This window comes from Haliotis rufescens, unplaced genomic scaffold, assembly GCF_023055435.1.
Source record: "Haliotis rufescens isolate VD_foot unplaced genomic scaffold, xgHalRufe1.0.p SCAF_61, whole genome shotgun sequence".
Classification (NCBI taxonomy): Eukaryota; Metazoa; Mollusca; class Gastropoda; order Lepetellida; family Haliotidae; genus Haliotis; species Haliotis rufescens.
Window position 1 is genome coordinate 1,415,058 of NW_025964346.1, and position 23,513 is coordinate 1,438,570.

Genomic DNA, 23,513 nt, shown 5'->3' on the forward strand with positions numbered 1-23,513 from the left:
AATAGTCGCCTCTAATGACAAGCATAGTCGCCCCTTATGACAAGCATGGGTTGCTGAAGACCTATTCTACCCTGGATCTTCATGGGGGAGACAAGCATGGGTTGCTGAAGACCTATTCTACCCCAGATCTTCACAGGTTAAGTGTGTGGCTGCTTGCACTAGTCTGGACAAATGCCGGCTTTATAGTGACGGTCCAGCGAGTGTTCCATGCAGTTTAACATGGGCACCCAGCTCAAGTGCCCCTAAAGCTAACCAGGTTTTTTTTAACATCTGTTGGTATGACAGGGCCAAGGGATCAAACCGACCTTATGCTTTCCAGGCATACGCTCTATGCACTGCACCATTGATGTTGTATGAAATAATAACACTGCACCAAAGACTGTACAAGGACTCGTATTTAAGTTGTAACTAATGCAACATATTACTCCCAAGTTCGTAAAATATATGGACAAGAATATGACAATTTACATACAACACAGCTGTGCCTTGGAGACAGAGTTCATAGCATATCAGAAAAATCTGCACCAGTAAAGATTGTGCACTTCCATTACTTCAAGATGCCATTTCCTTCACAGCTACGAAGCTACTTATCATGCAAGAGACCGACCATTTAAGTGAGTGAGTGAATGAGTGAGTGACTGAATGAGTGAGCTGGGTTTAACGCCGCTTTTAACAGTTTTCCAGTCATATCACGGCATGTCAGCTTAATGTGGAAGGAAAGCCTGAAGTGATACAGGTCTCAGACGTTTACCACTTCGGTGAAACCCACGACCACGGGTATGGTGCTGACAAACCTAGAAACATAATCGGGGCGAACCGGGATTCGAACCCACAATCAAAGGTTTCTGGCGTGCCCAAGGGACGCAACTCTGCACAGATATGTAAGGGGGAGGAGGCAGAGATGTAAGACCAGACACTTGTTCAGCTGCAGCTGTTTGTTTGTTTGTTTGTTTGTTTGTTAATTGCCACACTCGGCAATATTCCCTTATAGGAATGAAGTCACATTGTGAGCCCCGCGCTCTGGTAGCTGTGCATGATGGTTTTAGTACCACTGATGTATGGCCATTGTTTGTGCAGTTGTTTGATGAATGTGTTTCAAGATATCAGCCCTATGTTCAGCAACCATTCTGTTGGCCATGTTTTTGTCATCTAACTCATGTTTTGGATGACCACAGACACTGACCCATTATTGACTATTTAGCATTTTGATGGTCAAACCTCAGTTTCTACAACCATGTAAACAGATGTGATGTTTGGAGGAGACAATAACATGTCTTCACTCCCAGGAGTAAAAGTTGCGCACTGTAGCTCACCTGCACCTGTAGCTCACCTGTATATGTCATCAACGGCTTTTGTCAGTGTTTTTAATAAGATTCTCTGGTACACAGATCTAGAACAATCCGCAGAGGACAAAGTCATAATTTTTGACGAGGTAGAGAAATTCAATAAGGACAAATACGTTTACTCGACTGACTGGTGGGCCGTTCAGAAACTTTGGTGGGACACAAATCTATGATTGATAAGGAAATGTTGTGATCATACATGTTGGTATTGAGTTTTTACCATTGTTGAATGTTGACTACTTGCACTTTTACTATTGTTGAATGTTGACTACTTGCACTTTTACTATTGTTGAATGTTGACTACTTGCACTTTTACTATTGTTGAATGTTGACTACTTGCACTTTTACTATTGTTGAATGTTGACTACTTGCACTTTTACTAGTGTGAGGTTGCCGTCCCCTGCTTGTGACGATTGTTATCTTACTTAAAAGATACAGTCCGTTACTACTTGCGGGTAGAGACTCGAGAAGAAGGCAGTCGGACAGTAACCAGGTTTCACAATGCAAAGAAACATTTTCTACAAAACATTGATGATAGGTCATATTTTATTTCAAGGTAATATTTTTGTTTATGTACGTATTTCTTTGAATTTTAGAATCCAGGATTCTTCTTTGACCAATATGGGTCTTATTTATGCTGATGGCACTTGCAAGTATCAAGAATCAAGTTCACTCTGTGCATACAGAAATACGCCTTCCATGAGGAGTTGTATTTGTACATATGTCACGTTTCGACATTTCGCAGAACAAATGGGTTCATATATTTCAATATAAATTGCCTGATTTATCTGGAAAGGGCAATAGGTCCAAATATCAAGAGTTTGGTGGAACCCACACATCTCTATGACAGATGGATGTACACAGAAGGCCGAACGAGAGTCTCACACACTGGAGAAATCTCAGTAAAGACATGAAAGCATACACTGAATATTATAAGTTAGTACTTCATACTTCTTATAGGACTGTAGTGTGTAAGTAGTCCAAGATTGCTAGGACATAGTATAGGACGGACTGTCCACATAGTATTGTTTCACAGGATGACTTCAGAGCTGAAGTGTCCTGTTTTTATATGTATTAATGCTTTTTCGTATATATACGGGAGACCATAAGTGTGGACGAGGGACTCCTCCAGTGGGAATTCGCGACAGTGACCCTGGAGGAGGACCTGCAAGGACAAGTCCCTCACATGGAAAGAAGCTTTCTCCACGACAGATGGAACTTGCTTGCCCTCCCTTGGACCGCACTGTATACAGAGGACCATTCACTATCCAGGAAAGCTCGCCTCTACGACTACCGTCGAGTCAAGTCACCTTCTGACCTTCAAACTATTATTTTCATTTAGGTCCAGCAGCTTGAGATAGTGAACTAATACCGAGACATGTCGCATGTCCTGGAGATAGGGGTGTGCGAGTTTGGAGAGATGAACAATCTTGTTCTAAATGTGGGCAAAGAAAGAACTAAACCTTCACAATGAAGTCACCTCCTGACTGACTAGGAGACCTTAAGTGCGGATGAGAGACTCCTCCAGTGGGAAATCGCTACAGTGACCCTGGAGGAGGACCTGCAAGGACGAGTCCCTCACATCGAAAGAAGCTTTCTCTACGACATATGGAACTTGCTTGCCCTCCCTTGAACCGCACTGTATACAGAGGACCACTCACTATCCAGGAAATCTCGCCTCTACGACTGCCATAAATCAAGTCACCTTCAAACTATCACATGTCCTGGAGATAGGGGTGGTGGAGTTAGGAAAGGTGAACAATCTTGTTCTAAATGAGGGCAAAGAAAGAACTAAACCTTCACAATCAAGTCACCTCCTGACTTTCAAACTATCGCATGTCCTGGAGATTGGGGTGGTGGAGTCAGGAAAGGTGAACCAAGGTACACCAAGGCATTTAAATGGTTTAAGGCAAAAGATTTTGAGAACAATTCTTGGGACGAGTTAAGACTGCTTTTCTGGTGAGATACCAGCAAAATTCCATGAAAATATATGATAGGCTTCATAGGCTGCATAACAGGAAGCAGAAGACTCTGAAATTTTGAGGAATATGAGTCAAGGAGCCTTAACTGCTGGGATGACACTTTGGTGAAGGATGCTGTCATCAGAAACTCAAAACCTCAGACTAGGCAGTTTATATTGACAAGGCCTCATGGCACCAAGGCCCAGGTCCGTGAGAGTGCCAGGATGGCGGATGTTGCTTTTGGAAGCACATCTCCCTCAAATGTTACAAGCCGAATGATTGTAATTTTAAAAAATTATTTCGTAAAAAGCAGACCTTCTCTGAAGTGAACTTACTGCTTGTATTCAATGTATGTGTCATTACCTATAATGGTTTTATTTTACTTTATCAGAGATGTCAAGAACATGACACTCTGATGTCAAGATCTCCAGCTGCTGTGACCAAGTGGAGTGTGGAGTTGTTGCACATTGTCAGCTTCCAGTCACAACCAGAACTACAACCACTGCCACTTGTCCCCAGCTTCCTGAAGGCCAGCCCAGGACCTTCCAACTCTGACCCATCCTGGAGGTGGGTGTGTGTAGGGAGGAACAGAGAAACATCAATTGTCACACCGACATTCTTTGTGTTCTGAGCCACCATTACAACATTGCCTGGCTCATGGACAGTTCTGACTGAAGTCAGCATCTGACACTAGAACACTAGATGTCCTGGAGAAGGGGGTGGTCGAGTTGTGGAAGGCAAACATTGACGTTCTGATCGAAGAGAAAAAGAGAAAACAATCCTTCCAATGTTCACTCAGTGCATACAGAAATACGCCTTCCATGAGGAGTTGTATTTGTACATATGTCACGTTTCGACATTTCGCAGAACAAATGGGTTCATATATTTCAATATAAATTGCCTGATTTATCTGGAAAGGGCAATAGGTCCAAATATGAAGAGTTTTGTGGAACCCACACATCTCTATGATAGATGGATATACAAGGAAGGCCGAACGAGAGTTGCTCACGCACTGGAGAAATCTTAGTAAAGACATGAAAGCATACACTGAATATTATAAGTTAGTACTTCATACTTCTTATAGGACTGTAGTGTGTAAGCAGTCCAAGATTGCTAGGACATAGTATAGATATGTCCACATAGTGTTGTTTCACAGGATGACTTCAGAGCTGAAGCGTCCTGTTTTTATATGTATTAATGCTTTTTCGTATATATATGGGAGACCATAAGTGTGGACGAGGGACTCCTCCAGTGGGAATTCACTACAGTGACCCTGGAGGAGGACCTGCAAGGACAAGTCCCTCACATGGAAAGAAGCTTTCTCCACGACAGATGGAACTTGCTTGCCCTCCCTTGGACCGCACTGTATACAGAGGACCATTCACTATCCAGGAAAGCTCGCCTCTACGACTACCGTCGAATGAAGTCACCTCCTGACCTTCAAACTATCGCATGTCCTGGAGATGGGGGTGTGTGAGTTTAGAGAGGTGAACAAACTTGTACAAAATGACGGCAAAGAAAGAACAAAACCTTCACAATGAAGTCACCTCCTTCCTTTCAAACTATCGCATGTCCTGGAGATGGGGGTATGTGAGTTTAGAGAGGTGAACAAACTTGTTCTAAATCAGGGCAAAGAAAGAACAAAACCTTCAAAATGAAGTCACCTCCTTCCTTTCAAACTACCGCATGTCCTGGAGATAGGGGTGTCGGAGTCAGGAGAGGTGAACAATTTTGTTCTGAATGTGGGCAAAGAAAGAACAAAACCTTTACAATGAAGTCACCTCCTGACTTTCAAACTACCGCATGTCCTGGAGATGGGGGTGGTGGAGTTTGTAGAGTGGCACTGTGTCAAGCCTGCTCACCCCGCACGCAAGGCAACAGTTCTATTGATTATATTTTCTTTTCTAGTGTTGGACAGTTTACTAGACTCACCCCAGCGAAAATATTTCACGAAGTCGGTGGAGTTCACGAAAAGTTCATGAACAGTTCGTGAAGCCTACGTGAAGTGTTCGTGAAATTTTCATGAACTGTTCGTCAATAGTTCACGCACCTAGTTCACAAACTTTTGTTCACAAACTTTTCATGAACATTAAATACACTTAATGAAATATTTGAAGTTCATGAACTACTGGATTCACCAAATGTTCGTGAACTCATTTCATGAACTATTCGTGACCTCACTTCTTGACCTTAAGTGAAACAAAAATGTGAATTTCAAGGAATTTTTATAAGACTTTTATGTAAACACGGTGATATGAAATGTTAAAGTATGAAGCAATGCACACATTTCTATCTAAATTTACAATTACTTGTATTTGCATTTTCACCAAAAAATATTTTGTTACTTGAGTCATTATAAAAAAATGACAATATTTATGTCCTGGACCCAAACAATTTTGGAATGTCAAAACACACTTTTAAAAAGCAGGTGATATGTTAGATCCAAGCCTTGTGTTGATCAAACAAACTTGAAAAATATTTATTAAACTAAATTACTATTTAAAAAATTATAATATATATGCCCAAATAAGCAAATTTCTTTGTCCCAGTAAGAGGAATTTGAAGATTTTACCTTATAATAACTGTAAAAACATCCTTTCAGTTATCGCTTGGATGGCTCAAAATAAAAATACACATTGTAAGAATGTCATGGAGTTTTGTTTTGTGCCAAAAGCTGGAAGTATCTTCTGTAAAAGATGTCAAAGGCCACAGTCCACAATAATTTGTCTTTCCAGTAACAACTTCTGAAAACATAAAAATATTAAGACCTCCCTTGGCATGACCAAATTATCTTCCTGTCATGCTCAGAGGACATTTCCTGCAGAGACATTTGCCATGTAGGGTTGACAGCATGAGCAGAGAAGAGGACAAAAAAGCAGCATTAAGGTAAAAAAATGTGTGAGAATATCCTTCCCATGTCTTTTCCATAATGCACATTAATCACATATACTATTTGCTATATTTAATAATGTTTTTGTTAGTTAAAAATGGATCAATGGGTAAATACAAGAGGACTGTAAATTTTGGTCAAGGGAGCATTCGTTGCATATAAAATTACAAATTGCACAGTATTTGTCTTTCCTGTAACAGTCTTTCCCATCACTCAGTTTTTTGTTATGGTAAAGACAGGTTTAGTTACAGGAAAGACATTTGCTTGTTATTGGAGTAGACATTTGTCCTCTGAAATGTGAATTTCTTGTTGACACCTGTGCTAAAATAATATTTACATGGATGAAAATGTGGAAAACATTAGATAAAGGATCACATTTGTTACTGTTGGCAATAAATCCAAAAAATGATTATTTTTTTCATAAATTTACCAAACAGTGTTACAGGACAGACATATTTTGTTACAGGAAAGAAATTATTATTTCAAAATGTCAATTATATGCAACAATTACACTGAAGTAATATTTGACTGAAGAATATGTTATTATCTATAAATCAAGATGGACACATTAATAACTGTTTGTATGCATATATGGTTATTGGGAGTGATTATGCTGAAACTTTAATTTATTGTTACAGGAAAGACATTTGCTTGTTATTGGAGTAGACATTTGTCCTCTGAATTAGATAAAGGATCATGTACATAATCTACAGTTTTTAATATAAAAAATAATTATTTTTAATAAGTTTCACATAAAAATGTTACGGTGAAGACAATTTATGAGGATGTGTTTGTTAATGGAAAAGACATGGAAGACATTAGTCCTCTGACACAATATATAACACTGAAACATTAAAACAACAAATGCTCTACATTAAATGTAAATGTATATTCTGTTTCACTTGCATACCGGAATACATAATACAAAGGCTAATAAAGATGCAAAATGTGTCACAGTTATCAAGTTACAGTGGGGAAATAGCATAATGCTTTCATGTTTGGGAATATATATTTAGACACTTGTCACAGTCATCTTTAAATATATTGTTTTTTCCTCATTAACAGAATCAATCATGGGCATTACTAACGCAGAAAGACAAAGAAAGTTCCGACTGAACAGAGATGGTAACCCTGAAAGAAGACAACAATATATTGAGTATGAGAAGAGAAGATATAGAAGAAATAAGGAAACTGGTAAAAAGAAGAGTTTTAAGGACATGACAGATCGTGAAAAGCGACATGCACGAAGGAAATGGAGGACAGAAAAAAGAATATACAGAAAAAAGCTGAAGGAAGATTTGACTTTGACACCACCAATGTGACTCCTGCTCAACCAAATGAAGAACCATCAAGACAAAGACAGCAAAGTGAAAGGAAACGAAAGAAAGAGGCGGCAAAATGCTATAGGGACAATGACAAATTAAAAACTCAGTTAGAAAAAGCAAAGCAGAAAGTAGACATGTACAGAAAAAGATGGCAAAGAGCTAGAGAAAGTAATCCTACAGAACCAGACACGCCTAGAACCAAAACCAGAAAGTTTCTTCGATGTTTCTCACAGAAAACTGCAAGAAGAACTCTACTTTTCCACAATGCACTGATCAATCAACTGAAGCAATCCTACAAGGAAAAAGCTAAAATGAAAGAAAAACAACAAATAGTCAGAATACTTTCTGGATCAATTCTGAGAAAGTACAAGTTTAAGTCTGTTGCCCTAAATATTTGTGGAGCAACAGATACCAACAAGCGAAGACGGAATACTTGTCTTTCCAAGAGACTGTACAAAACTGTAAGAGAGTTTTATGAGAGGGAAGATGTCTCCAGACTAATGCCAGGATCCAAAAGAACTGTCACATTTAGAAAAGTGAAGAAACAGCGAAGACTTTTAAAGGACACCATACTAAACATCCACCTCAAGTTCAAGGCTGAAACTGGATCAAATATGAGTTACACAACATTTTGTCGGTTTCGTCCATTTTGGGTAGTATTCCCCACTGACAGTGACAGGAACACCTGTCTATGGAAGACCTGTGAAAATGCACAATTTATGACTCAAGCATTGTTCGAATGTTGCTCAATCAAGCATAAGAATGTTGATGGTCTAGTGGAAGATCTTGTGTGCAGTACTACATCTAAGGAGTGCATGTATTCAACATGCATGAAGTGTAGTACAAAAAGAATACCTTATGACAAGAAGAAAATGAATGATACTATAGAATGGCAACACTGGAAAATAAAATCTGAAAAGCGGACTGTGAAGATTTGCAAGAAACTTGAAACAAAAGAAGTTTCTTTTACCGTGAAAGAAACCGAAATTGGTCATGTAGCAGACCTAACTGACCGTTTGAACATGGACATGGAATGTTACAAGAGGCACAGATTTAATATAAGAACACAGTTTGAGTTTTTCAGAGAGAAGAAGTTTAATCTCAAGGAAAATGAATGCCTTGTTCACGTAGATTTCTCAGAGAATTATGTCTGCAAAATGAGGAATGAAGTTCACAGCATGCATTTTGGAGCATCTAAAAAACAGTTGACTTTACACACGGGCATCTATTACTGTCAAGGTGAAAAACCCCAAACCTTTTGTATGGTGTCTGAAAATTTGAACCATGGCCCTGGAGCTATCTGGGCACACCTGAGACCCGTGCTGCAGCAGATCAAAGATAGAAATCAAAGAATTGATAGTCTTCATTTCTTTAGCGATGGACCCACAGCCCAGTACAGACAGAAAGCCAACTTTCACCTACTCTCATTAGAGCCACGTAAATTAGGATTTACAACTGTATCTTGGAACTTTTTTGAATCTGGTCATGGAAAGGGTGTTCCTGACGCCGTGGGTGGTGCGATAAAAAGAAGCAGTGACCAAAAGGTAAAGTATGGACACGACATCACATCTGCGAAGACATTTGTAGATCTAAACAAAGATCTGAACATTTATGTCAAGCTCATCCCTTTTGATGCTGTTACTCAGAAGGTGACTGAACTTGACACCATGTCACTGAAGACAATCAAGGGCACTTTAAGATTGCACCAAGTCATTGTTCAAGGCCAAGGAGTGATATCTCACAGAGACATTAGTTGCACCTGCAAAAGTCCCAATGAGTGCAAAGGACACACACTAACCCAGGCTCTTGTTTGTGATAATTCAGCACGGAATGCCACAAAGGAGGAACATCTCTCCAATTCCATGACAATGAGAAAACAACTCGTTGACAGAAACAGAAGCAATGATAAATCAAAGAAAAGAAAAGAAGGTAGTAACATGATCCTTGACGAAAGCATAGATGAATATTTTGAAAATCACCTGAAGGAATTGAAGAAGTGTAGAAGCATCAAGCAACTGCAAAACAAGTGCAAACACATTTCTGAAAGTATGCCAGAGCTCAATGCCAATCCAACATCAGTGAACATTGTCACACACCATCTGGAAGTGGATATGGATGCGATGGATGTGTATCCAGATGATGTACCTGATGAAAGAACCCTTTATCCATGCAAAGTACATTCAAATGGAAATTGTCTCCCATCTTGTGCCAGTATTTTTGCCTATGGATGTGTGGGTAAAACATCAGAAATGAGCGTCCGTATTTTGGTGGAACTTGTTCTAAATGAACAGTACTATTTGACAAATGAAAATCTGCAAAAAGGGGACGGAGAAAGTTGTAGGAAAAACTTACCTAAACTTTATGCTCAATATTCAGACATGTTTATTCCTGGAATGCACCTAAGCCAGAAGATCATCCAAGATATTTATAGACTTGAGGTTTTGAAGGTCAGATGTGATAAATCGTTCATGGGAATATGGCAGCTTCATGCCTTAGCAAGTGTTCTGAAGTCTCCACTCTACTCTGTATATCCTGCCTTAGGCAGTGTTAGTGTACGAAAAGATCTTCACCGTCTGATATTATCACGAGTTGGAACAAAATGCAATCACCCAGTACATATCCTATGGACAAGTACCAGGAACAAGGACCTAACAGTGGAACACTGGGTTCCAAACCACTTTGTGCCAGTATTACCCCATCAGTACCCAACAACTTGCAACAGGGAAATGATAGGACCATCAACGGATGATGACTTTGATCAAAGGTATGATGATGAAGCGGAGAAACAGAAAGAGACAGATGTTGAAGCAGAGGAACGAATGGAGATGGAGACTGGAGCGGAGGAACAAAAGGAGATGGATACTGGAGCGGAGGAACGAATGGAGATGGAGACTGGAGCGGAGAAACGAAAGGAGATGGAGACTGGAGCGGAGGAACGAAAGGAGATGGAGACTGGAGCGGAGGAACAAAAGGAGATGGAGACTGGAGCGGAGAAACGAATGGAGATGGAGACTGGAGCGGAGAAACGAAAGGAGATGGAGACTGGAGCGGTGAAATGAAAGGAGATGGAGACTGGAGCGGAGGAACGAAAGGAGATGGAGACTGGAGCGGAGAAACGAATGGAGATGGAGACTGGAGCGGAGGAACGAAAGGAGATGGAGACTGGAGCGGTGAAATGAAAGGAGATGGAGACTGGAGCGGAGAAATGAAAGGAGATGGAGACTGGAGCGGAGGAACGAAAGGAGATGGAGACTGGAGCGGAGAAATGAAAGGAGATGGAGACTGGAGCGGAGGAACGAAAGGAGATGGAGACTGGAGCGGAGGAACGAATGAAGATGGATACTGGAGCGGAGGAACGAAAGGAGATGGAGACTGGAGCGGAGGAACGAATGGAGATGGAGACTGGAGCGGAGGAACGAAAGGAGATGGAGACTGGAGCGGAGGAACGAAAGGAGATGGAGACTGGAGCGGAGATACAGAATGTGATAGATGTTGTTCCTGATCCAGAGCACTGTGTTGGAAAGTATGTCATTGTTGATTATGAAGGAGTTCCTTATCCAGGATATGTGGAGAATGCAGGTTTTGAAGATGTGTATGTTGATTGCATGCATAAAGTTGGAAAGAGATACGCCAACCACTTCTACTGGCCAAAGAAACTTGTAGATAAGTGTTGGTATAATCAAGACCAAATAATTGCAGTTATACCCAAACCAACAAAAGTTGCTGGGTCGTCTCACTTTGCAATCGAACAACAAATATGGGAATACACAATGAACTGTGTGGACACAAGGAGTGGAGAACTGCACTAAATGTTTGTACCTGCACTCATCATCAGTGCTTTTATTGTTAATGTGCGTTCACATGTTTCAAAGAATTGACAGTTGTCAAATGTTATGGTTCTGGTTTTCATTGATATTGTGATGTTCATTGTATTCGATATAATAAAATTTAAAATGATTTTACAGAGAGCTCTATGAAAATAATGACAAGGAGTATAGCTGACAAACACAAGTACAGTCATACATGTAATGGTAATACAGTGACGGTTCTTATGTGACAAATGCCTTCACGGAGAGGAGAAATCCTTCAAAGAGTATTTTAGTATGGCATATTACAGAGAATTCAGTGCTTATCTTCTATTTTTTTACACAAGTGTCCATCCTGTAACATATTTCATTTCACAATGGACGAATAGCTTCACTTTATACTCTCTTGTTACTGTTTGCCTAATTGTTCATTACAGTGTTTCAGTTTTACAAATTGTGAAATGCTGAAGGGCATACACTAAAAACTTTTGAAATTTTGTCTGTTCTTTAATAAAATTGTCTATCCCATAACAGCTCCCATGTTTGAAATGCTATGTCAGTTTTTCTCATTCAGTTTCATGTTTATTTTAAGAGATGACGAATAAATGTATGTTTTTCTTTTTAAACTGGAAAAGACTGTTTACATTAGTATCTGAGGAGAGATCATAACTATTTTATCAAAGTGTCCTTCCTGTAACACTTTCTGTTCTTCCTGTAACACAGATGTCTTTCCCGTAACACAGCACTATTTTAGCATAAGTTGACAAACTGACTGAAACAAGCATTCAAAAGGATGTAGCTTTTAAGGTTATGATACCACTTTAACAAATAACTGATTCAGACGAATGTATTGTTGGCAAATCTGGTAACGATTAAGATGTATGTGTTACACATCCAAACCAAAATATGTAAAATGGTATGACAAGTTGATTTTTTTCACATATTTGAACTATTCTTATTTCCATTTTAATCTAAAACTGAACATCATAACTTAAAGAGATTCTGAAAGTTATTATTCTAATCAAACAACCTTCTTTAACTGAATCTTGACCAATTTTAAAACTGTTTGAGACATTTGCCACCTCTGCTACAGGATAAAAGATTTTAAAAATATTGTGCCAAAGGGTTGTAAGATTGCAATTTGTTATTTTCACACTTTGCAGTTGTTGTTAAAAGCAAATATGAAAATAAAATTTTCATTTTGAGAGACTGGATTATATCTTTTTTCAATCTTCAAATTCTGTCATTTTTTGATAATGACTCATATAATGCGACATACAGTCTTATATTCTCTATAATGTGGTCAGTTACTAATTCTTTAATTTAAATAAAATTATTGCAAAGATACCAAGTATCTTATTTTTCCACCTCATTTCTTCTAGATGACAGACTCGCACACACAAGATGCAACAAATCTTGGAAGTACCCAAGGTGAGTTGAGTCAAAATTATGATGAAATTCAGTATTATTATCAGTCCATGGGCAGCCACTTCAATAAGCACAAGCAGCCAGCAAAACAGATTATTATAACCAGGGTATTTTGGAAAAAGGGTTTTTTAGTATTTACTTAGAATGTAGTTTACGAAATTAAGCTTTTGGGTGAAAATATGGATGCATATGAGAGAAGTGACCGTACAGGGTGAGGGCATAACCCCCAGGGCAAATGATTATTGATTTTGCTTCTCTTAAGTGATAGAGATAACTTTTCATTAGTACGATGAAATTAGTAGAATACGGTCTTGTAGTATAAGGGTCAGAAGGGAAATGAATGGATGGAACAAAAGTTGTTAGTCCTGATGTGATCAAATATTTGCTACTACGTGACTGGAATGTCTAAATAACAAGCTTCATTTGAATCACAATCTTTTCGGGGCCTTCCAGTCTGACAGAGTATTGGGTTTTCATCTAGGGTTGTTTTGAGTTGTGGGTATGTTCGGTTGACCAATGATTTGACCATTAATTTAGGAAATTAGTTGAGTGTTTGGTTTGGTTAGAAGAACTTGATAGAAAGACTGATTGAAATGGGAATTGGGGTACATAGAGAAGTGAGCGTTATGACTCATTTCTCATGATGTAAAATATGATTTCGGTGGGAGGAGATAAAATTATCATCGATAGTATTTTGTTAGTTGTCCGAGAGTGGTGCGGGGAGTCGGGAGCATACAGCTGAACAGAAAGGTTCACTGTGGTTTTGGGATCCCGAGTCAGAAAAGAAGTAGAGTTAACGTTCATCAGAAAAACCATCAGGCTCTTCAACCATCATTTAGGTATGTGTTGTACTTAAGAAATTCAGGCAACAACAAGAATTTATCTGAGGACCATGTGTGCATATTTATGATTAATTCTATCATAAATAAAAAGGACTGGAGCAAACCATCTGACTTGTGATTTTGAGATAGCTACATCATCCCTAGAACCAAGGAGTAGTTGATAAGTAGAAGTGACCATAGGTAGAAGGGTAAAGTACCCGGAACCTAAGGTTACATATGGCGGAAATGCTCTAAGATCACCGTACCATGCTCATCACAAGTTTGAACAGTTTGCATCTGCAGCTGAGTTGCTGGACACTTGATGGTTGTTAGCCTGACACGAGCCGATGCTATTTGCCATTCACGGTAGGTGATGTCCTGTAAAGCAAGAATTGATTGTGAGGGATGTGTTTTGCCCTTGTATATGTGAACTATGCTCACCATCGGGACTATGGTTCACTGTCTGAAAGCCGTGGGGTGGTCAGTTTCCCATGAAGAGACTGTGTTATTGATTTACGGCTACTACCATAAAAGTGATATTGATTTTCTAGTGTGGGACAGTCACACTGATGGAGGACCCTAGCTGCACGCTTGTGTGCATAGGAACTTTCTGCAGTATTATAACACTGTTATTATCTCTCATCACCAACAATGAGCACGAGAAGTCTTGAAATTATGATGTTGAATTTGGACATATTGTCAGAGAAGAACCAAAGTGACTCAAAATGTTTCATGACAATGAAAATTGTTCTGCCTCTGATATTACAGAGACAAATGACAGTTTATTTTCAAGAGGACTTGGAAATAAGGACAAATTAGACAACAGTTTTGCAGCTTTAGCAAGGGCTTTTTCCCTAAGTCAGTTTTCTCTTGAGAAATTCAATGGAAGTGATCCAGAAATTGCAAGTTCATGGTTAAGCAGATATGAGAAATTTAATTCTTTACATAATTATTCAGAAGAATGGACAAAGACAGCATTTAGTTTATGGTTAGACAAAAATGCTTTGAAGTGGCATGAAGCTCAAGACTTCAGTGAAAAGTCCTGGAATGAGGTGAAGACAGCTATCCTTGCAAGGTACAAACTAAATTCAGCAAAAAGATATGAAAGACTAGACAAGCTTTATAATAGGAAACAGAAACAGTCTGAGGATTTTGAGGACTTTCTTCAAGAATTGCAATATGAAGCAAAACGTCTTGAAAGACTAGACGACAACTTTCTCATGGATGCCGTCATTAGGAATTCTCAACCTCACATTAAACAGTTCATTTTGACAAGATTGCATGAGACCAAGGATCAAGTCCTGGAAAGTGCAAGAATAGCAGATGCTGCATTTGGACTGGCCACATCAGAAATTGACAGACTTGTGTCTGTTATAGAGGAGCTCGTTGGACAAGTATCCTTACTGACCAGTGCTGAAAATACTCGAACAGGAGGGAACTTTTCATACGAGCATCAGGATGACTCTATGTACAGAAAACAGTACATTAAAACTGCAGGGACTGAGTGTACTGATGACCAACAACCAGTGAAGAACGGGACACAAACATTCCATCAACATAACAGAAGTGGTTGTGCATCAACACATGTTGATATTGGGGACATGAGTGACAATGATGTTCCCTACAGACAAAACTGGAGCCTACCTACTTGTCATTTCTTGATGAGTTTTGGTTGCCTACTTTTGGAACAAGAGAACCCTTTGATAATTAATTAATAAATTATTCTGCTGCCTACTTTTTAACTCTTAAACTTAATGAAACCAGGAGAGAAATGTTACATTATTTTCATCTTTATCTGTAATAGCAACAGTAATTGTCATTGTCAAATTCTGCGCAATAGTCACGATTCCATTTGGTGAGAAGATTTTAATTAAATTACCCCTGAGACAGTCAGTGGAATGACATCAATATTCAGATATCAGGAGCAATCTAATTGTCCCTCTGATTATAAACTTAGATGTACAGAATATGTATGTAATTTGAAACCATGATTCTGCTTTTTGTAGCAGAATATGACCCGGCCAAATCATGAAATGATAACCTGAAATGTACATAAAATCACATATAATGCACCACTGTGTAAAGTACTGTTAGTGTCTTGCATACTAAAATTATATTTGGCTAAATGAACTGATAAAACAGCACAGTGATTTTGGATATTAGTGCTGATAGGTTAGCACTGAGATGATTTATTTAAACTCGGCATTCAAAATTTGTGTTGGAGACTTTGGTCCCTAACTTATCTTTTATCATTGCAGTTGGTTTAATATCAAAATGTGGCAGAACCTGGTATCACAGTAAACCCTTTGTGTTGTCTGACTCAGTTGTTTACATTGGAATTCATGGATTGTTTTGTTTTCAGGTGTTCAAGGATCTCTTGCCATGACAGGAAAATGTGCCAAGTGTAGATATCAATGTCGGTAGGTGAAGCTTTACTATTAAAAGTATTAATTTTGATTTTCATTAAGAAACCTGGATAAAAATATGCATAATTACTAGCAATTTAATAGGGATGTCAAATAGTGAATAGATCATGCAGATTTTGAAAAACAAATGGTCTTCTAAATAGAGTTGTGACGATAGATCAATACGTATTCGTATCACGATCCAAGAACATGCGATACGATACATCGTTACGTTTTCTGTTTATCGATATATTTACGATACATTACATTAATTGAATCTACCTGTTTTGATGCGTAATATTTGGTTATAAACTCGTTTTAATTATCCACAATAAAACAGAATTGAGATCTTGTTCATTTTTTCCTACTGATATGAAGTAATGAACATGACAGTAAATGTAAAACAAAAAACAAACTGCATAATTTTGCTTAATTGATTTTATTTCTCAACTTACAGGCATGTTCAGCATTGAAATGTGTACAGTGATACGTATCGAATCGAATCGTATCGTAAAGCATGTATCACAATATGTATTGTATCGTGGCAAATGTGTATCGTCACAACTCTACTTCTAAAGCATCCATTGGAAATTGTTCAAAATGTGAGCAAACTTTGTCTCAGAAAGAAAAGAAAAAATGATATGCTAAGTGTTTATCTTATCAGTATAATACTTCAAAAGAACAATGTAAGTGAATGAATTTAAATTTTACTTTTCTTGCAATTTTAGTTCTGCTTGTATATTAATTTAGTCCTATTCCAAAAAAGGACACTTTCAATTTATGAAAGAGCAATTAATACTTCACTTGACTATTTTTTAAAGTAAAGTATTAACATGTCTTTCTTTTCAATAACAGGTGCAAAGACATTTCAAGACTGAAGGAAAGAGTGCGACATCTTGAGGAGGCCTTCAAGAAGCTCCAGGCAGAGAAGCAGAACACATCTTCCCAACTTGTGTCTCCTGTGGCATCACCATTAGCTTCACCACTAGCTTCGCCACTGGCCAGTCCAGCAGCAAAACTCCCTGGTGGCCGGCTGTTACACCCTCCCCATGTGCCCCATGTGAAGCAGTGACCTCACAAGTCAACTCCCTGGTGGCCGGCTGTTACACCCTCCCCATGTGCCCCATGTGAAGCAGTGACCTCACAAGTCAACTCACTGGTGGCCGGCTGTTACACCCTCCCCATGTGCCCCATGTGAAGCAGTGACCTCACAAGTCAACTCACTGGTGGCCGGCTGTTACACCCTCCCCATGTGCCCCATGTGAAGCAGTGACCTCACAAGTCAACTCCCTGGTGGCCGGCTGTTACACCCTCCCCATGTGCCCCATGTGAAGCAGTGACCTCACAAGTCAACTCCCTGGTGGCCGGCTGTTACACCCTCCCCATGTGCCCCATGTGAAGCAGTGACCTCACAAGTCAACTCACTGGTGGCCGGCTGTTACACCCTCCCCATGTGCCCCATGTGAAGCAGTGACCTCACAAGTTAACTCCCTGGTGACCAGCATCTCCCATTTACCGAAGACAAATATACAGCTGTGTGTCAAAGAGCTGGCTCATCTGGACTTCAGTGAGGAAGAACTGAGGGACTGCTCTTTGAGTGGGAAAAAGTCCCCACATTCCAAAGAAATTGCTAGACCTCCATTAGATAACACAAAGGTTGCCTCATTTAAGCAAGCTGCAATGAAGCACAAGCCAGGTACTGAGTGGAACCAAACAAGGGAAAAGTTTCAGAATGTGCAAAAACAGAAAAGAAGTCAAAGTCAACCTAGGCAATTTTAAAAAAGAAATTTAGTATGGAGTGACATTTTTAACATTTGGCTATTAAAATAAAGTTAAGAGTTTTAGAAACCATTTCACAGTTATTTGTATTGATAAATGTCTCAATAACTATCAACTTCGTAAATATCTGGACCAGTCAGAATGTTTTCATTTAAAATTTCTTGATTTTTATATTCTCATTTGATAGTAAAGTTGTGAACTTTGACAAATTTATTTTATATCAATTTTAAATCTAAACTTGTGGGGATCATCAAAATAATCAGCTCCCAATGTATCGTGTAACGTACAAGAATATTTTTAAATGCAACACTTTTGTAATATACTTTTCTGTGACATTTTTAATGGCACTTCTAGTCTTCGCCTTGATAAAAGGATAAATCAGAAGTCAATATTTCTAATGTAAATGAGCTTCAGTGCTAGGTCACAAGCTGTCCATGGTATTGGTCATCAAAACCAAGTTTATGTGACAGGTTAATGTGCATTAGCTCACTTGATGTCAGAGTTTGCTGTTTCATTGAAGTACTGCTGACAATATAAATGATTGTATTTTATACCTTTTGTTTGTCTTTTTTAGATGTCTTGAAAGTGCACTTTAAATCATTCTTGGCAAAACCAAGTTGCCCCTTGTTACATCCCTCAACTGGTTAAATTATTGTTAGACACACTTCTTTTTTGAAAATGGCACAGAACTGTGTTTCTTTACAGCTGCAGAGTTCGTTAATAGTTCAGGAACTCATCATGAAAGTTTCCTGAAGACTAAATGGCCATTTGACTTCATGAAAAGTTCATGAACTTGTTCATGCATTCGTTCGAGAAAATTTCATGAACTTATTCACCAACAACTCGTGAACTAGTTCATGAACTTGTTCGTGAACTTAGTTCACGAAAAAGTTTGTGAAGTGAAAAGTGGCCATTTAGTCTTCACGAAAAGTTCATGAAAAGTTCATGAAAACTTCGTGAAATGTTCATGAAATGTTCGTGAATAGTTCATGAAGTATTCATCAAATTTTCGACAGGGAAAGACCAAACCTTCAGAATAAAGTCACCTCCTGACTTTCAAACTATCGCATGTCCTGGAGATGGGGGTGATAGAGTCAGGAGAGGTGAACAATCTTGTTCTAAATGTGGGCAAAGAAAGAACTAAACCTTCACAATCAAGTCACTTCCTGACTTTCAAAGTATCGCATGTCCTGGAGATGGGGGTGGTGGAGTCAGGAGAGGTGAACAATCTTGTTCTAAATGTGGGCAAAGAAAGACCAAACCTTCACAATCAAGTCACTTCCTGACTTTCCAACTATCGCTTGTCCTGGAGATGGGGGTATGTGAGTTTAGAGAGGTGAACAAACTTGTTCTAAATGTGGGTAAAGAAAGAACTAAACCTTCACAACCAAGTCACCTCCTGACTTTCAAAGTATTGCATGTCCTGGAGATGGGGGTGGTGGAGTCAGGAGAGGTGAACAATCTTGTTCTAATGTGTGGACAAAGAAAGAACCAAACCTTCAGAATAAAATCACCTCCTGGCTTTCAAGTTATCACTTGTCCTGGAGATGGGGGTGGTGGAGTTTGTAGAGTGGCACTGTGTCAAGCCTGCTCACCCTGCACGCAAGGCAACAGTGCTATTGATTATATTTTCTTTTCTAGTGTTGGACAGTTTACGAGACTCAGCTCCCTGTGTCATGCCTGAGAGACCGAGGCTTTCATGGACATTTACTTTTTGCTTTGTGTATTGTATTCTGTAGTATCAGAGATTTCACTGTATTTCTCATGGTTATTGTTTGTATTCATTACACAAAGTCATGTCATCTGATGATGATGAAGAGACAGAAGTCAAATATTCTACTTCCATCAACCGTGCCTCCATTGATTTCCCAGAATTGCTCGTTTGTTTTGCTACTTAAACTGATCAAGTGGTTAGATCTCCAAATAGGGAGAGAGAGTCATCATTTTTGGCACCTACCCACGAGGGAGGGTTAGACAGCTTTGACGAGTCTATTGGTGACAAAACTGTTAATTTCAAAATGTCATTTGATCAGGAAGAAGGTGGAGCCAAGAACATCAAGAAACAGGGACAGTCTGGTTTATTTTCAACTGATTTTCAACCACTCAGATAGGTTAGACAGGAGTGTTTGTGCATTAGCTAATACTTTTGAACTTGCAGGCAGTGAATCTGTTAATGAAGGAACCTGGTTGAAGAAGTATGGAAAGTTTACATCACTGTATAGTTATTCAGAGGAAGGCAAGAAGAAGCCTTTAGTCTATGGTTAGATGCGAAGGCATTTAAATGGTTTCAAGGCAAAAGATTTTGAGAACAATTCTTGGGACGAGTTAAGACTGCTTTTCTGGTGAGATACCAGCAAAATTCCATGAAAATATATGAAAGGCTTCATAGGCTGTATAACAGGAAGCAGAAGACTCTGAAATTTTGAGGATTTCCTACAAGACCTTGAATATGAGTCAAGGAGCCTTTGGTGAAGGATGCTGTCATCAGAAACTCAAAACCTCAGACTAGGCAGTTTATACTGACAAGGCCTCACAGCACCAACGACCAGGTCCGTGAGAGTGCCAGGATGGCGGATGTTGCTTTTGGAAGCACATCTCCCTCAAATGTTACAAGCCCAACGATTGTAATTTAAAAAAATTATTTTTTAAAAAGCAGACCTTCTCTGAAGTGAACTTACTGCTTGTATTCAATGTATGTGTCATTATCTACAATGGTTTTATTTAAATATATCAGAGATTTCAAGAACATGACACTCTGATGTCCAGATCTCCAGCTGCGGTGACCAAGTGGCGTGTGGAGTTGTAGCACATTGTCAACTTCCAGTCACAACCAGAACTACAACCACTGCCACTTGTCCCCAGCTTCCTGAAGGCCAGCCCAGGACCTTCCAACTCTGACCCATCCTGGAGGTGGGTGTGTGTAGGGAGGAACAGAGAAACGTCAATTGTCACACCGACATTCTTTGTGTTCTGAGCTACCATTACAACATTGCTTGGCTCCTTGACAGTTCTGACTGAAGTCAGCATCTGACACTAGAACACTAGATGTCCTGGAGAAGGGGGTGGTCGAGTTGTGGAAGGCAAACATAGACGTTCTGATCGAAGAGAAAAAGAGAAAACAATCCTTCCAATGTTCACTCTGTGCATACAGAAATACGCCTTCCATGAGGAGTTGCATTTGTACATATCACGTATCGACATTTCGCAGAACAAATGGGTTCATATATTTCAATATAAATTGCCTGATTTATCTGGAAAGGGCAATAGGTCCAAATATCAAGAGTTTTGTGGAACCCACACATCTCTATGATAGATGGATATACACAGAAGGCCGAACAAGAGTTGCTCACGCACTGGAGAAATCTCAGTAAAGACAGGAAAGCATACACTGAATATTATAAGTTAGTACTTCATACTTCTTTTAGGACTGTAGTGTGTAAGCAGTCCAAGATTGCTAGGACATAGTATAGGTATGTCCACATAGTGTTGTTTCACAGGATGACTTCAGAGCTGAACTGTCCTATTTTTATATGTATTAATGCTTTTTCGTATATATACGGGAGACCCTAAGTGCGGACGAGAGACTCCTCCAGTGGGAATTCGCTACAGTGACCCCGGACGAGGACCTGCAAGGACGAGTCCCTCACATGGAAAGAAGCTTTCTCCACGACAGATGGAACTTGCTTGCCCTCCCTTGGACCGCACTGTATACAGAGGACCACTCACTATCCAGGAAAGCTCGCCTCTACGACTACCGTCGAATCAAGTCACCTTCAAACTATCGCATGTCCTGGAGATAGGGGTGAGTGAGGTTGGAAAGGTGAACAATCTTGTTCTAAATGTGGGCAAAGAAAGAACTAAACCTTCACAATCAAGTCACCTCCTTCCCTTCAAACTATGGCTTGTCCTGGAGATAGGGGGTGGTGGAGTAAGGAAAGGTGAACAATTTTGTTCTAAATGTGGGCAATGAAAGGCCAAACCTTCGGAATAAAGTCACCTCCTGACTTTGAAACTACCGTATATCCTGGAGATGGGGGTGGTGGAGTCAGGAAAGGTGAACAATCTTGTTCTAAATGAGGGCAAAGAAAGAAATAAACCTTCACAATCAAGTCACCTCCTGGCTTGCAAACTATCGCATGTCCTGGAGATGGGGGTATGTGAGTTCAGAGAGGTAAACAATCTTGTTCTAAATGTGGACAAAGAAAGAACTAAACCTTCACAATCAAGTCACCTCCTTCCCTTCAAACTATCGCATGTCCTGGAGATTGGGGTGGTGGAGTCAGGAAAGGTGAACCAAGGTACACCAAGGCATTTAAATGGTTTAAGGCAAAAGATTTTGAGAACAATTCTTGGGACGAGTTAAGACTGCTTTTCTAGCGAGATACCAGCAAAATTCTGTGAAAATATAGCCTGGGTGGGCACAGAACCAGGAAATGTATTGAATTATTGTCTTTCATGGTGATTTTGAATGTTGGAAAATGTTTAGAAAGACAGCAAACAATTCAACTCTTCATTATTTGATCCCGAATAGACTTGTTTAGTAAAAAGCAGACCTACTCCGAAGTGAACTAACTGCTTGTAGGTTTTATACAATGTAGGTATGTGTCATTATCTACAATGGTTTTATTTTACTTCATCAGAGATGTCAAGAACATGACACTCTGATGCCAAGATCTCCAGCTGCGGTGACCATGTGGAGTGCGGAGTTGTAGCACATTGTCAACTTCCAGTCACAACCAGAACTACAACCACTGCCACTTGTCCCCAGCTTCCTGAAGGCCAGCCCAGGACCTTCCAACTCTGACCCATCCTGGAGGTGGGTGTGTGTAGGGAGGAACAGAGAAACATCAATTGTCACACCGACATTCTTTGTGTTCTGAGCTACCATTACAACATTGCTTGGCGCCTGGACAGTTCTGACTGAAGTCAGCATCTGACACTAGAACACTAGATGTCCTGGAGAAGGGGGTGGTCAAGTTGTGGAAGGCAAACATAGACGTTCTGATCGAAGAAAAAAAAGAGAAAACAATCCTTCCAATGTTCACTCAAGAGGGAATTTAATATTTTTTTAACTTATGCTGCAATTACTACATTAATGCATTTACTGCTTGTTCTTGACAGAAAGAGTGAGTGAGTGAGTTGGGTTTAACGCCGCTTTTTGATATTATTCCAGTCATATCGCGGCGTGTCAGCTTAACTTGGGAGGAAAGCCCGAAGTGATGCAGGTTTCAGACGTTTACCACTTCGGTGAAACCCAAGAGCACGGGTATGGTGCTGACAAACCTAGAAACATAATCGGGGCGAACCGGGATTCGAACCCACAATCATAGGTTTCTGGCGTGCCCAAGGGACGCAACTCTGCACATCGAATCGCGGCGCCTTAGACGACTGGGCCACCCGTGTTCCCCTTGACAGAAAGAAGAGCTGTGTGAGGTCTTGCTGAAGAAGATGTAGCTGACAAGCAGAGGGTCAGTCTACAATAACTTCAGTCACATGCACCCAGTAGGGTTGCTGGAGTGAAATATGTTAATTGCCCTGTTTCCACCAAGTGGGAATAATGACCAAGAGACAGGTGATGTACAAGAACACTCAGTACACAAATAAAACAGATACATTTCCTTGTTATCAAAGCCTGGATGAAGACGATGACAATGTGTTTATTATCACGTTCAGGACAAGTTAATTACGGGTCAACTCTGAAATACAGAGTTGTTCTATGACCACTCATTTAGTGAAAGAAAAGATCGCCTATGAT

General features: G+C 39.7%; 2 long non-coding RNA genes across 2 annotated transcripts; both read right to left on the bottom strand.

Annotated features, from left to right (window-relative positions):
• Positions 1-932: 932 nt before the first annotated feature.
• On the bottom strand, positions 933-22,881 carry LOC125375900. The gene is made up of 2 exons (XR_007218842.1): positions 21,639-22,881; positions 933-2,653 (listed from the first exon to the last, which is right to left on the bottom strand). It is a non-coding gene; the product is annotated as an uncharacterized LOC125375900 (long non-coding RNA).
• On the bottom strand, positions 16,403-21,587 carry LOC125375901. Its single transcript, XR_007218843.1, has 2 exons — positions 17,455-21,587; positions 16,403-17,387 (listed from the first exon to the last, which is right to left on the bottom strand). It is a non-coding gene; the product is annotated as an uncharacterized LOC125375901 (long non-coding RNA).
• Positions 22,882-23,513: the final 632 nt, after the last annotated feature.